The following is a 12459-nucleotide window of genomic DNA, read 5'->3' as shown; positions in this document are numbered from 1 at the left end:
AGGCTCTAGCAAAGAAGCGACAGAGGCTGCCTCCTCCAAGATGAAAGAAATCATCAGACCAGGCTGGACGAGAGGCAGAGACTTCTGGCAAGAGGGTCTCATGTCTAAGCCACCGCAAAGGTCATCAGATGCTCCTTCAGTGGTTCAGAAGTGCCCACCGTGTGCCCAGCCCTGAGAAGAAAACCAGGCAATGCCTGCACTGGAGGAACTCCCGGTCTTAAGTGGGAGACAAGTTCATAACCCAGTACTTGAAAATCGGAGGCCCAGAGGCTGCAGCGGAGGAGCAGACAAGATGTTCTGGAATGTCGGGGATCAGGCACTATGGGGGATACACACATCGGGGTGGTCCTGGCAGAAAATGCACTGCTCACTCGGCTGGTGACACCGGAACTGTTGAATGAGTACTGGGGGATCTCCCTGGTTACTCAGACATCAGACTTCCTCGTGGGAGACCTCTCAGCCAGTTCAGGCTGATGATCTCTTTGTATCAGAGGAGGCAGCTTCTACTTAGTTCTTATAAGGCAGCTCCGGACAAGCGTCCATCCCCACTTGCCTCCTCCCTGTGACCACACCTCAGACCCCTGGAGGCTGTGGCTGGTTTTTCTCCCATCAGAATGGTGGCCACTCAACAAGGCCAATGTGTCTGGTTGCAGGCTCTTGTTTCTCAACCAACTTACCAAGGGGCTTCCCAATATTACAAATTCTCAGTTTCCACCTCCCAAAATCCTGATTAATTATGTCTCTTGGAATCATGGGTTGTGTCTCTTTTTACAAAAGAACTGGGAGATTCCAATTCAGGTGTTCTATACTTTAAAAAAAAAAAAACAACAGTAATAACACTGACTTAAGGATCAGCCCAATCCAGCATTCTAACTTCTTTCTTTTAAGAGTCATTTCAGGGTACAATCCACAGCAGAAAATGAGGTTATCCCCTACCTGAGGTGTTTTTTTTTTTTCTTTTTATGGAGAGGATTTTTGTGGGGTCAAGATGAAGATTAATACTGGATCAAGTTCTTTAGTAAGATCATTCTATCGACCCACAGATTTTCATTTTCCTCCCTCAAGGGCACAGATCTTATAGGGGTAACAGCAATCACCACAATAAGGACTGAGGAAGCTTTTTAGATTCATAGAGCATTTTCTGAGATGTCATCTCATTTGGTGGCAGCTCCAGCTTGAGCCATCCTAGGACATTCAAATACAGAAGTCATCTCTTTCATGTCTCCTCTCCCCTTCGGATCCCAAAGAGGCACTAAAACCAGCTGATGAGCAGATGGCATCAAGAATTCACCTAGAGGACTTCCCTGGTGGCACAGTTGGTAAGAATCCGCCTGCCAAGGCAGGGGACCCAGGTTCAGTCCCTGCTCTGGGGAGGTTCCACATGCTGCGGAGTAACTAACCCCAGGGGCCACAGCTACTGAAGCCCGCCTGCCTGGAGCCTGTGTTTCACGAGAGAAGCCGCTGCAATGAGAAGCCTGCACACCGCAACCAAGAGCAGCCCGGCTGCCCACAACTACAGAAGGCCCACGGGCAGCAGCGAAGACCCGGCGCCACCAAAAGTATACAAATAAACTTCTTAAATAAAATTTTAATTTTTAAAATAAAAAATAAAGAATTCACCCAGAATTTTAATGATTCAGGATTCAGCCATTGCTACACAAAGCCAAATAGAAAGGCTCAATTCCGGTCAAAGGGAAGTGTTTTCATCAAAGCGGTGGTGGTCATAGAGCACCTAAGAAAGTTTAATTGTGCACTTAAACTTTACCGTCTTAACCGCTTTTACGTGCACAGCTGGGTGGCATTACCTGCATTCACACTGTATAACCATGACTGTCATCCACAGGTGATAGTGGACTTCTTCTTCATCCTCCGCAGAAACTTTGTACCTCTTAAGCAATAACTTCCCAGTCCTGTCCCCCACAGTACCTGGCAACCCCCATTCAGCTTTCGGTCTCTATGATTTCGACTGCTCTAGAGATCTCATATAAGCAGAATCGTACAGTATCTGTCATTTTGTGACTGGCTTATTTCACTTATATTGCAGGGATTTCACGGTTCACCGGTATTATAGCATCTGTTAGAATTACCTTCCTTTTTAAGGCTGAACAGTATTCCTTTGTATATCTACATCATGGACACGTAGGCTGCCTCCGCCCTCTGGCTAGTCATGTTCTTGTGAACACCGGTGGACAAGCATCTCTTCAAGATCCCACGCTCAGTCCTTTGGGGCATATACCCAGCAGTGGACTTGCTGGGGCATGCAGTAGTTCTGGGCTTGATGCTTTAAGGAACTGCCATATGATTTTCCCACAGCAACTGTGCATTCCCACCAACAGGGCACGGGGTTCCCATTTCTCCACATTCTTGCCAGCACTTGTTTTCTGTTTACACAGTCCTTTCAGCTTACAAATTGTTACTAGCTCCGCCTGGCAGATGTTTCCTAGAGGCTCAGAGAAGTGAAATAACTCGCCCAGGATCACACAGTAAGAAGCCAGGCCAGAGCCTCCTAACTCCTGGTGCCATACTGTCCCCTTGCCACATGGCAGCACCTAAGCACTGGTCCCAAACTCAACCTTACTCTTTCCAGATGGGGGTTCTGCCCCCCACCATCTACAGAGCTCTCACCACTCAACTCATTTGTCCATTCGGTGAACATTCACTGAGCATCTACTAGGGGCCCGGCCCTGCCCCAGGCCCCCTCAACAGCCCATCTAAATAAACCTGGATCCACCCACAAAACCCCCTCAGGAGCCAAGACTGCCCAACAAAGGAATTCTACCCCACAGGGCCTGGCAGCTGCGATAACATTGTTCCTGGCTTATCAGCAGGCTGGTAGATGCAGATCAGTGGTGCCCACGACAGGAATCAAGGATGGAGTGGAAGAGAATGGTCTTGCCACAAATAAGAAACTGGCCCAAGTGGGAGGCTCCCGGAACACTGCACCCGAGCACCTTCCTCTCCCTGGGAGCCAGGGAAAGCGGCACATCCCTTCAGGCCCAAATCAGGGGCTCCTAACTGCAGTGACTGAAAGGGGACTGAGGTCTTCCAAAGCCTCCTAAATGCCATGGATGAACAGAGATGTTTCACAGGTGCTTTCCCACCTAAATCCTCACAGCAACCTCGTAAGGTAGATATTGCTGGCTTTACAGGTAAAGAAGCAGGGGCTCAGAGAGGGTGAGAGACTTACCCAAAGTCACACAAGCTCAAGTATAGCAGAGGCAGGATTCTAACAAGATCTGTTGGCACCAAAGTCCTAATGTAGGCCACCAACAATCCTGTGTGCTACTATGTGTCATTGCAAGAACCTGGGGGAAGAGAGTGATGTCATTTTCTGACCTGGCTACAAAATGGCTCCATCCTCATAAACCTGGCTACCAAATCAACCAAATAGGAAAACCATGAAGAAAGGTGTGAAACTCTGATGCTGGCAATTCCCTGGCCTTTGGAAGGTCACTCTTCAACCTTCCCTATTCTTCCAGAGCGATGATAATCTGAACCTCTGTCTCCTTGACAATAGAAAAGCCACCCTTCAGCAGATGTCCTTCCCAGGCCTTCCTGGAAGTTCCCAAGGATCACCCTCATTGCACTAGTCCATGCAGGGTGCGCAGCCCCTGGACACTCTGGCCGGATGCCCTTGGCTCCTCCCTTTACTCTCCTCTGGGTCTCTGCTCCCCATCGCTCGCTGTCCCCTTGACTTCGGTGGGGTCCCTCCTTTAGGTCTTTAGAACCAGGCTATCTCACTTTACAAAATTCAGCTGCAAAAACTATGGAACACAACGGAACACTTAACCTGGAAACCAGTCACATCACAGCTGCTGGGTTCCCTCAGTCCTGACTCTCTAGGGAACCCCAAATTCACCAACTCCTGTAACAGACCCTGGCCTGCCACTGTCTTACCAGGGCCTGGCCACACCCCCCAGCCGGGGCTTCAGCAGGCAGGCCCTGGGCTGCACCCTCAGCTCCCTCAGCACTCACTCCCTGGCCCAGGAGCAGCCCTGCTCAAGGCCCAGAGGGAGTCCCTTGCAGAAAGGCCCTGGGCAGAAGGGAGCTGCCCGGCCCCAGGACATGCCTCACCCTCCAGAGGGGCCCATGCCCAGGGACCGGTCCATGCCAGGTCTCCTTGCCTGAACCTGGCCCCTTGGAATCCACTGAGGCCTCTGCTGTGACTGCCCCGCAGGTCAAGTTCCCTCCCTGCGGGCCTGCACCTCTGCTCCCTCACAGGACGAGGTCCCAAGACACCCCCCCGCCCCACTGCCTTCCCGCCTGTAGATTCCTCCTCAGGCTTCCTCCCGGGAAGTCGGCCCAACGCAGGCTCCACACCACATCCAGGCCCCCAGCCCCTGCGGTCCCTGAAGATGGCAGCCAGCTGCACACCTCTCCTCACGCTCACTTCCTGGGGGCGACAAGGTGGGGGTGGGGCCTCCTCACCCTCGACTCTAAATCTAGAGGCCTGGACTCACCGTGTGTCCACTGTGCTCACTCCCGGGTGACTTCACACCGCTTCCTGACCACTAACCATTTCCAAATATGCTCCCTTCCTCTGAGCTCCAGGCCCCTCTCCAGACTCTCAAACTGACCCCCTGACCTCTGTGCCCCTGACCTCCGAGCCCCCTCTTCTCCCCATATGCACGTGCAGGTCAGCACATCACATCCACTGTCTGGGTCATGCCACAGTCTGACTCCTTGCTCCCACGGCGTCTGAGCCCCCACCCTCTTTCACCTGGGTCATCACAGGAGCCTCTCCCTGGTCTTCCTGCTGCTCCCCTCACTCCCCAAGAGCTGTGTTCCGCAGAACCCTCAGAATCCTTCTACAGATGCACGCCCCACAGCGGCCCTCCTCTGTTCAGCAACCCCCTGGCTGCCATCCCACAGGTCCCGAAAGTCAAGCCCCTGCCACAGCCTGTGAGGAGCACCCTGCACTCCCCCTATCCTCCCGCCCTGGTCCCCGCTATCCCCCATGCCAGTATCCTCATTACTCCAAAGCCACACCAAGCACACTCCTACCTCAGGACCTTCGCTCCGGCTGTGCCCTCTGCCTGCAATTCCAGACCCCACAACTCATCCCTCACCTCTTTTAGGCCTTTGCTCAAATGTCACCTTCCCAATGAGGCCATCCCTGACCCCACGACCTAAAACTGGACACCCCTACACCAACTCCAGCAACCCTCCAGCTACACAGTCCTACTTCCTGCTCTTGTCTTTCTTCACAGCACTTATTACAACCCAACACTTTAACTATCTTACTGTTTTATTTAATATCTCACCACCCTATAATCAGGACAGAAGACTCCTGAGGACATATTTTCGCCTGTTTTGTTCCCTGCTGCATGCCGAGCACCCTGGACAGGGCCTGGCAAGTGGCAGATGCTCCCTAAATATGTGATGAAGGAATGACTGCACAGTCAACATTATCATGCCGTGAGGTCATCATCCCATTGCCCTGGACTTCTGAGATTATTCAGATGAGCTTTTGTTCATCTATGGAACAAAGAAAGAAAAGAGAAAAGAAAGAGAAAGGAAAGAGATGAGACTAGTAGTAATTTTTTAAGTATCGGTTTGTAGACTTTCACACTTTGAAAAACAGGAATCCAGTGTCAGAATGTCTTGTTACAAGGACAGCCGGAGGAAATTCACTGTGACCTTAAAGGGTAATTGCTCAGCTAAGGACGCTTCCCCAGTAGCTGGGAATTCGGAAAGCCCTGTCCCCACAGCGTCCTAACACTGACAGGTGACAGCTCAAGACCCACCCCTTGGCTGCAAAGCACGTTCCTCCTGGGCCCTTTGGTAGGTCCAAGCAGATACGCTGCCTGGGCGCTTCCCATCCCAGAAGCTAGAACCAGTTTCTGTGGCCTGGCTGCCAGCCCCTCTGGGCAAAACCTGGCAGGGTTTGCCTCGTCAGCTCCTGGGACACAAGGAGGACAGAGAGATCTGCTCCCAGCAGAAGTCCTAGAGGCTAGTCTCCTAACGCTTAAGGCTGCTGCCGCCAGCAACTTCCTCCCTTCCTTTTCCCTTCCACCTATGCCATCCGTTTGTCTCCACAACCAATTTGGAATTTTTAAATTCTATTCGATCATTTACATTTTCAAACACAAATTCAATTTGCTCTGTGAGGCCGAAGGACAGCCCTGCCCTAGCCCCTGTGACCACAGAGGGGGCTTCCATCATCAAGTCTCCGGGGTCCGACCTGTCCCTCCTTCCACAGCCCCCGTGGGGGGGGTGCAGCTGGGAGGGGTCATCATTGCTGTGGGTGAACACCTGCTGGTATCTCAGAAATCCTCTCGTCCTCTCCCCACCATACACATGGGGCAACTGAGGCCACGGTAGGGAAGGGTCTTGCCCAGGGTCACGTGGCAGGAAGAAGCAAGCCGGCACCCAGGATCTCTTCCATGACAGAGAGGCCCTCACATTTTACCCTGAGGTCCCCAGACATGAAGTGGCTTCTTCGGGCCATGCGGGGAGCTGCAAGCAGTATGGAGCACAGGAATTGGGGGAGTTGGGAGCAGAGTGGGGCACAGGAACCGGGTACTTTTCACTCATCATTAGTGATAAGCTCTGACCCTGGCAGAGACCTCTGCAGGTGCCAGAGCCATAAGATACACCAAGGTGCCTCCCTCAAAGCCAAAAGTGGCAGAAATTATTTCTCCTACCCTTGATATTGGGCTTCCGACCTTATGTCAGCTGGAGACACTACTCTGAGCAAGGACGGACTTGCGGCCACAACCGCAATCTAATCACCTTCCTCCCCAGGCCAGCCCTTCCCTCCTCAGCTTCTTCTGGCCCAATGGCTTCACATCCCCACACTCACCCCGCAGCCACACAAACTGGAAACCTCTAGTTCTCCTCAACTTTGCCTCTCCTCGCCCGCGACACCCACTGCCCATCTCTCCTCCCCGCATCTCCGGACACCTTCCTCATCCCGGCCCCCACTACCCCTCCATCCTAGGACCCGGGCCCCCTCTCACCTGCTCTGTAGCACCAGCCAGCGGCCATGGGTCTACACCACACGCATGCTCCTCAATGACCCCGGGGGTGAGGTGACCACCACCAGATCCCAGAAGGGAAACCACATGAGAAGACGATCCTGAGTAGCTCAGGTCCCGGACAAAGCTGCAAAATACTCTTCCCTTCTCCAGCTGAGTCACCCACCCCACCCACCTTGGACTCTTCTCCCTGATCCCTGGCTTCTGCACCGCTGCCTTCCTGACACCCCATGGTCTCAGGTGCTCTGGGAAGGGCTTGGCGACCTTCTGGATCTGTAATGGAAAGGGCTTCACTGGCTCTAGACTTCTCCAAATAAAACAGCCACAAGACCCTGGATTCCTCCAAATAAAACAACCACAAGGCCAGCAAACCTCTGTGTCACTAATAGCGGCCACGCCCCACAACAAAACCTCCTGCTTGTAAGGTCTACCAAGGCTCTGCCTTTTACTCATACTGATCAGAGTCCCTCTTCCCGGAAGGCAAGATGGAAGAAAGAGAAAAAAGGAGAAGTATTGAAAGCTCCTTTCTGCCACACTTCACGAGCTTATTTCAAATCTTCTGTGGCTTCCTGTCACCCACGGAACAGAGTCTAAATTTTCAATCTAACTACCCAAAGCTTTTCTAGCTGCACCCCTCTCACTTTCCCCTGACCCTCCCACACCCCCTGGTTAAGTCCAGACACTGGGCTCAACACCAGTAACAGAGAAATGACTGAAATATTGTTCATGAGCCTTTTGCTCTTATTGATAATCATTTTTAATTGTGCGCAGTCTTTTCTTTATATGAATTTCATTTAAATATAACACGCACCATAATAATGTACAAATTTAAAACACAAGGCTCAGTGAATTCTCACAAAGTAAAGGCACCCATGTGACCACCAGTCAGACAAAGGACAGAACAGGACCAGATCCCAAAGCCCTCTTGTGCCTCTTTTGGGTAACCACTCCCCTGACTTGTAATACCAAAGCTCAGTGTGCCTGTTACTGAACTTCATGCACTTGAATTCATACAACAGGGACATACATTAGTCATCTCAGGCTGCCGTAAAACTAGCCGGGAGGCTCACACAACAGAAATCTATCTCCCACACTTCCAGAGCCTGGGAGTCTAAGATGCAGGTGCCAGCATGGTGGGCTTTGGTGAGGACTCTTTGCATGACATGCAGACGGCCATCTTTTCTGCTGTATACTCACATGGCAGAGAGATATTCACATGGCAGAGAGATATTCACATGGTAGAGAGAGCGCGCAAGCTCTCCGGTCTCGTCTTGCCAGGACACTAACCCCATCAGGAGCTCTAGCCTCATGACCTCACTGAATACTAGTCACCTCCTCAAGGTCCCACCTCCAAATATCATCACATTAGCATGGCTGGGGCTTTCAGGATTTGGACCTCATTTGTGTCTGGCTTCTTTCATTTAATGTTACATTTGTAAGAATTATCCCTGGCATCTCAGCTTCATCCATCTTTAACACTTCCTGGCATTCCACTGTAGGAATGTATTGTGATGTATTCAACCATTCTCCTCTTCATGGACTCTAAAATTATTTCCTATTTTTTGCAATTACAAAAAAAAATGTAATTTTTTTAAAAACTCCTTGTACATATGCCTGGATTGACATATTTCCACAGGGCAAACTGATTAGAAACAGAATTGCTGTAACTATTCCATTTCTCAGACAGGGAAATGAGGTGCTGGGGCTCGAGGGGAAACGTGAACACCTCAGTGTTTCAGTGGGTGACCTCTCCAAGGTCACAGTGAGTGAGCAGACTATCCAAGGTTACAGTGAGTGGTTTCCCCAAGGTTGCAGGGAGGGCATGGCAGAGGCAGTGCCAACAGTATGCCTCCCTGACCTCCCATACCTGCCCCAAGAGTCCGCACTATCTTTACTTCATTTCCCTGAAAATATTCACTTGGACTTAGTTGTGCACACAAACTTCGTGGAATCCCAAACCATGCCTCAGGCCAGTTTTCTGATTGACATTTGGAGCTGATGGTGCAGAGAGAAAACACTGCTGTTCCGCTGTTCAGAGAAAATTGGGCAGCCTGATGATACAGCCTCATAACCATCCAGCATTCGTTCAACTTAACACTTGAGAGTTTCTAAAGCACAAGACTTGGATCCCTGATTAACAGTGGAGGTAGGAGAGGCAAACAGACACAGACAGAGGTTCTGAAGGTGCACTCTGGTTTTTTCAAGTTCAGGACATTGGGGGATTGTTCAGATTTCTCCACTTTTTTCCTTCCCCTGGAACTATCATGGAGCAGGGAAATTGCATTTTCAAAGGCTGTTTTTCTAACTAAACATAAACCTGTGCCATTATAAAAAAAAAAAAAAACAGGGTTGTTGGTTTTGTTTCTTTTGTTTAATAATAATTTGTGTCCCATTTCAGCAATGGTAAAAAGAATAAAATTTTAAGAGAGAGAAAGCTTGGATAAGTACAAATCTCAAACCTTGCTTCATATTCAGGCTTCATATTCAGGCTCAGAACTGAGAAACTCACAGCTCTGGCAATACGCACCCTCCCCCTTCCTCATCTCCAAAGGCTCATTTCCCATCAACAAGTCTAACAGGAAAGGGAACAAAAGGCCTGGCCCAGGACAAGTGTTAGCATTTATTTCAATAGCACCTGGGAAACCTCTTGGAACACACTGCCACTATTCCTGTCCAGAATCCAGGGTTCCTCTGTTCAGGTAGCTGGGCTGCTGCTCAAGAGAGAAGGCACTTCCCCCCCATTCACTGGGAAGATACAATTCCAAAGCCTCCAAGGAAATTGAAGCGGTTCCAGGAGCTGTGGAATGGTGCGTGCAGACCAAGGTGGCAAGGAGTGTTCTTCGGAAAATGGGGGGAATCGGGGGATGCAAAGAGCCGGGCCCCGGTGATTTTGCCATCCTCTGCCTCCTCGCAAGAGCAAAAGCAAGTTTAATAGATGAACCAAAATCTGGATCTGAACTTTAGACGTGACCCCAGCAGGTTCTGCTATCCTGCTATGGGCTTTAGTTTCTCCGCTTGTGAGGTGAGGCTTGGGGCTCGTCCAGGGAAAGGGGAAATTTCCCTCTCTCTCCCTAAAAATGTATTTTACAGATCAGAGGCAGGAGAGAAATAAAAAAAAGACTGATGGAGTTGAAGTCTGATTCAGAGCATTTCTGGGACCACAGTGCACAAAGCCTGCTTGATGACGGATCATTTGAATTCCCAAACTCTCAGCTCCCATGGACCAGCAACAGGCAGATAGTGCTTCTCCACAGTGATCTCATCCCCACATGCCCCTGCCTGTGAGGAACTAATGTGGCAAAAAAAAGAGTGAGGCCGAGGCACCTCACACGCATCAGCACAGTGAGTCCTCACTTCAACCTAGTGAGAGGGAACCACCACTATCCCCATGGTAGAGATGAGGAAACTGAGGCCCAGGCGAGAAACTGACTTGACCAAGTCCTACAGGTGAGAAGTGGCAGAGTATGGGTTTCTGTGACTCTCACAACCTTCTTATTCATAAAATGCATCATCCTTACATCCAGTACAATTAACATTGTAACTGCTTCCCTCCTTATCAAGACTCCTTGGTACAGGCTAATATATCTCCACATCTCTAACCCTAGACTCAGTAAGTATTCGTTGAATGGGTGCATGGATAGATGGGTGGGTGAGTGGGTGAATGATGGGTGAATGGGTTAATGGACAGATGAGTAGATAAATGGATGAGTGGATGGACAGATGGGTCAATGGCTGGATGGGTGGGTAGATGGATGAATGGGTACATGGACTGGTGGGTAGATGGATGGGTAGATGGATGGTTGGGTGGGTAGATGGATGGATGGACAGATGGATGGGTGTACAGATGGGTAGTTGAGTAGATGGACAGATGGGTGAGTGGGTGGACAGATGGGTGAGCAGAGAGACATGGGTGGGCAGATGGAGGAATGGATGGATAGATGGATGGATGGACAGGTATATAGATGGATGGATGAATGGATAGATGGGTGGTTATATAGACAGATGAGTGAATGGATGAACAATGGGTGGGTAGACGGAAGGCTGGATGGACAGATGGATGGATAAATAGATGAATACTTGACCCTGATGCAGTAAGAAATCATTGAAGGGTTGAGGGCAGAGGAGCAATGTAAAGTGACATAAAGAAACGTAAGATTCAGCCTCTACCTTCAAGGAGACTTCATTCCAGTTGGAGAGACTCGGCATGGACACCTGAATTGTCTCTTATCACTAAGAAGTCACTTCCACTGAGGTGCCCCGTATTTACAGAGCGTGGATATGACAGGCGGTCGGATGGAAGGGAACCCATGTGAAAGAAGTCAGAGAAGGCTGCCAGGCAGAGGGGAGCTTGGCGCTGTATATCGAAGGATGCAAAATAGATGGCTGGGAAGGGGGAACAAGGCAGACTCCAGAGACCATGCCGCCACATCGACTCCAGGGGTCTGTCTGCTGGCAGGCCATTCCGCTACACCCTACCAGGATACAGAAAGAAGGGAAGGGTGGGAGGAAAGAAAGGAAAAGGAGGAAAGAAAGAGGAAGAGAGAGAAGGGCATGAGGAAGTAAAAAAGAGAAGAGGGAGCGAGAAAGACGAGCCTTCTCTGGAGCTCTCTGGGGTAGCCTGGAGGTTCAGCTCTGCAGGTTTCTGACCCGGCCCCCTAACCCCAGTTCATTGGATATTCAGCCACGGTGACTCGCACGCCCTCAGTGTGGGGGCATTCTGGGCTGACATCAACATGTTGCTGTCACTTGCTAAACCTTTCTATCCTCCCCCTGTTCTCATGGCCCTACACGGCCAGGAGCACAAGCATTAGTCTCTCCATAAAAACTTCAAGGCATGAAGGAGCCACTGATGTGAGGTCTGGGTCAGGGGAAGACCAGGACGAGGACTAGCTCCCCAGCTCCTCCCCGTTCTCATCCCCCGGCAGCGAGGGCCGGTAACAAGGGAGGAGAGAGGGGCGCTCGCCATGCAGCCCAGCCAGCAGCCTGGGGTCAAACCACCTCCCATCTGGTTCAGCCTAGGCAAGTGATATTTAACCTCCCTGAGCTTCGGTTTCCACATCAGAAAAACGGGGGCCATACCCCGTAGAGATATTACAGTATACCCCTATGATACTATAAGAGATGATGCTTGGACAGCCTGGGACCCAGCAGAAGGTCAGGAAGGGGCAGGCATTACTGTCTGCAGCAGTGCTGCTTTGATTCACAGTAGATTAGGTGAAATCTAATCTGTTTCTGTTGCCTTTTGCCTGATGTCTCCAGAATCTCTCCGAGTGAGAATCCTAGTCTCCTAGTCCCCGGCTGAGAGCAGGTGGGTGGGTCACTCTGGGACTTTCTAGGACGCCTGCCTCCCTGCCAGGGAAACTGGTCCCCACGGGGCCCACTGACGCCTGCAGGAGACCAGCCGGCCTGCGCTGGCGACTGGCTCGCGCCGCCGGGCCGGGTGGGGCTGGCCTGCGAACTATACGATGCATTCTTGGGC

The sequence above is a fragment of the Capra hircus genome, chromosome 22 (genome assembly GCF_001704415.2).
Source record: "Capra hircus breed San Clemente chromosome 22, ASM170441v1, whole genome shotgun sequence".
NCBI classification, from domain to species: Eukaryota; Metazoa; Chordata; class Mammalia; order Artiodactyla; family Bovidae; genus Capra; species Capra hircus.
Note: the sequence above shows the minus strand (reverse complement) of the source record.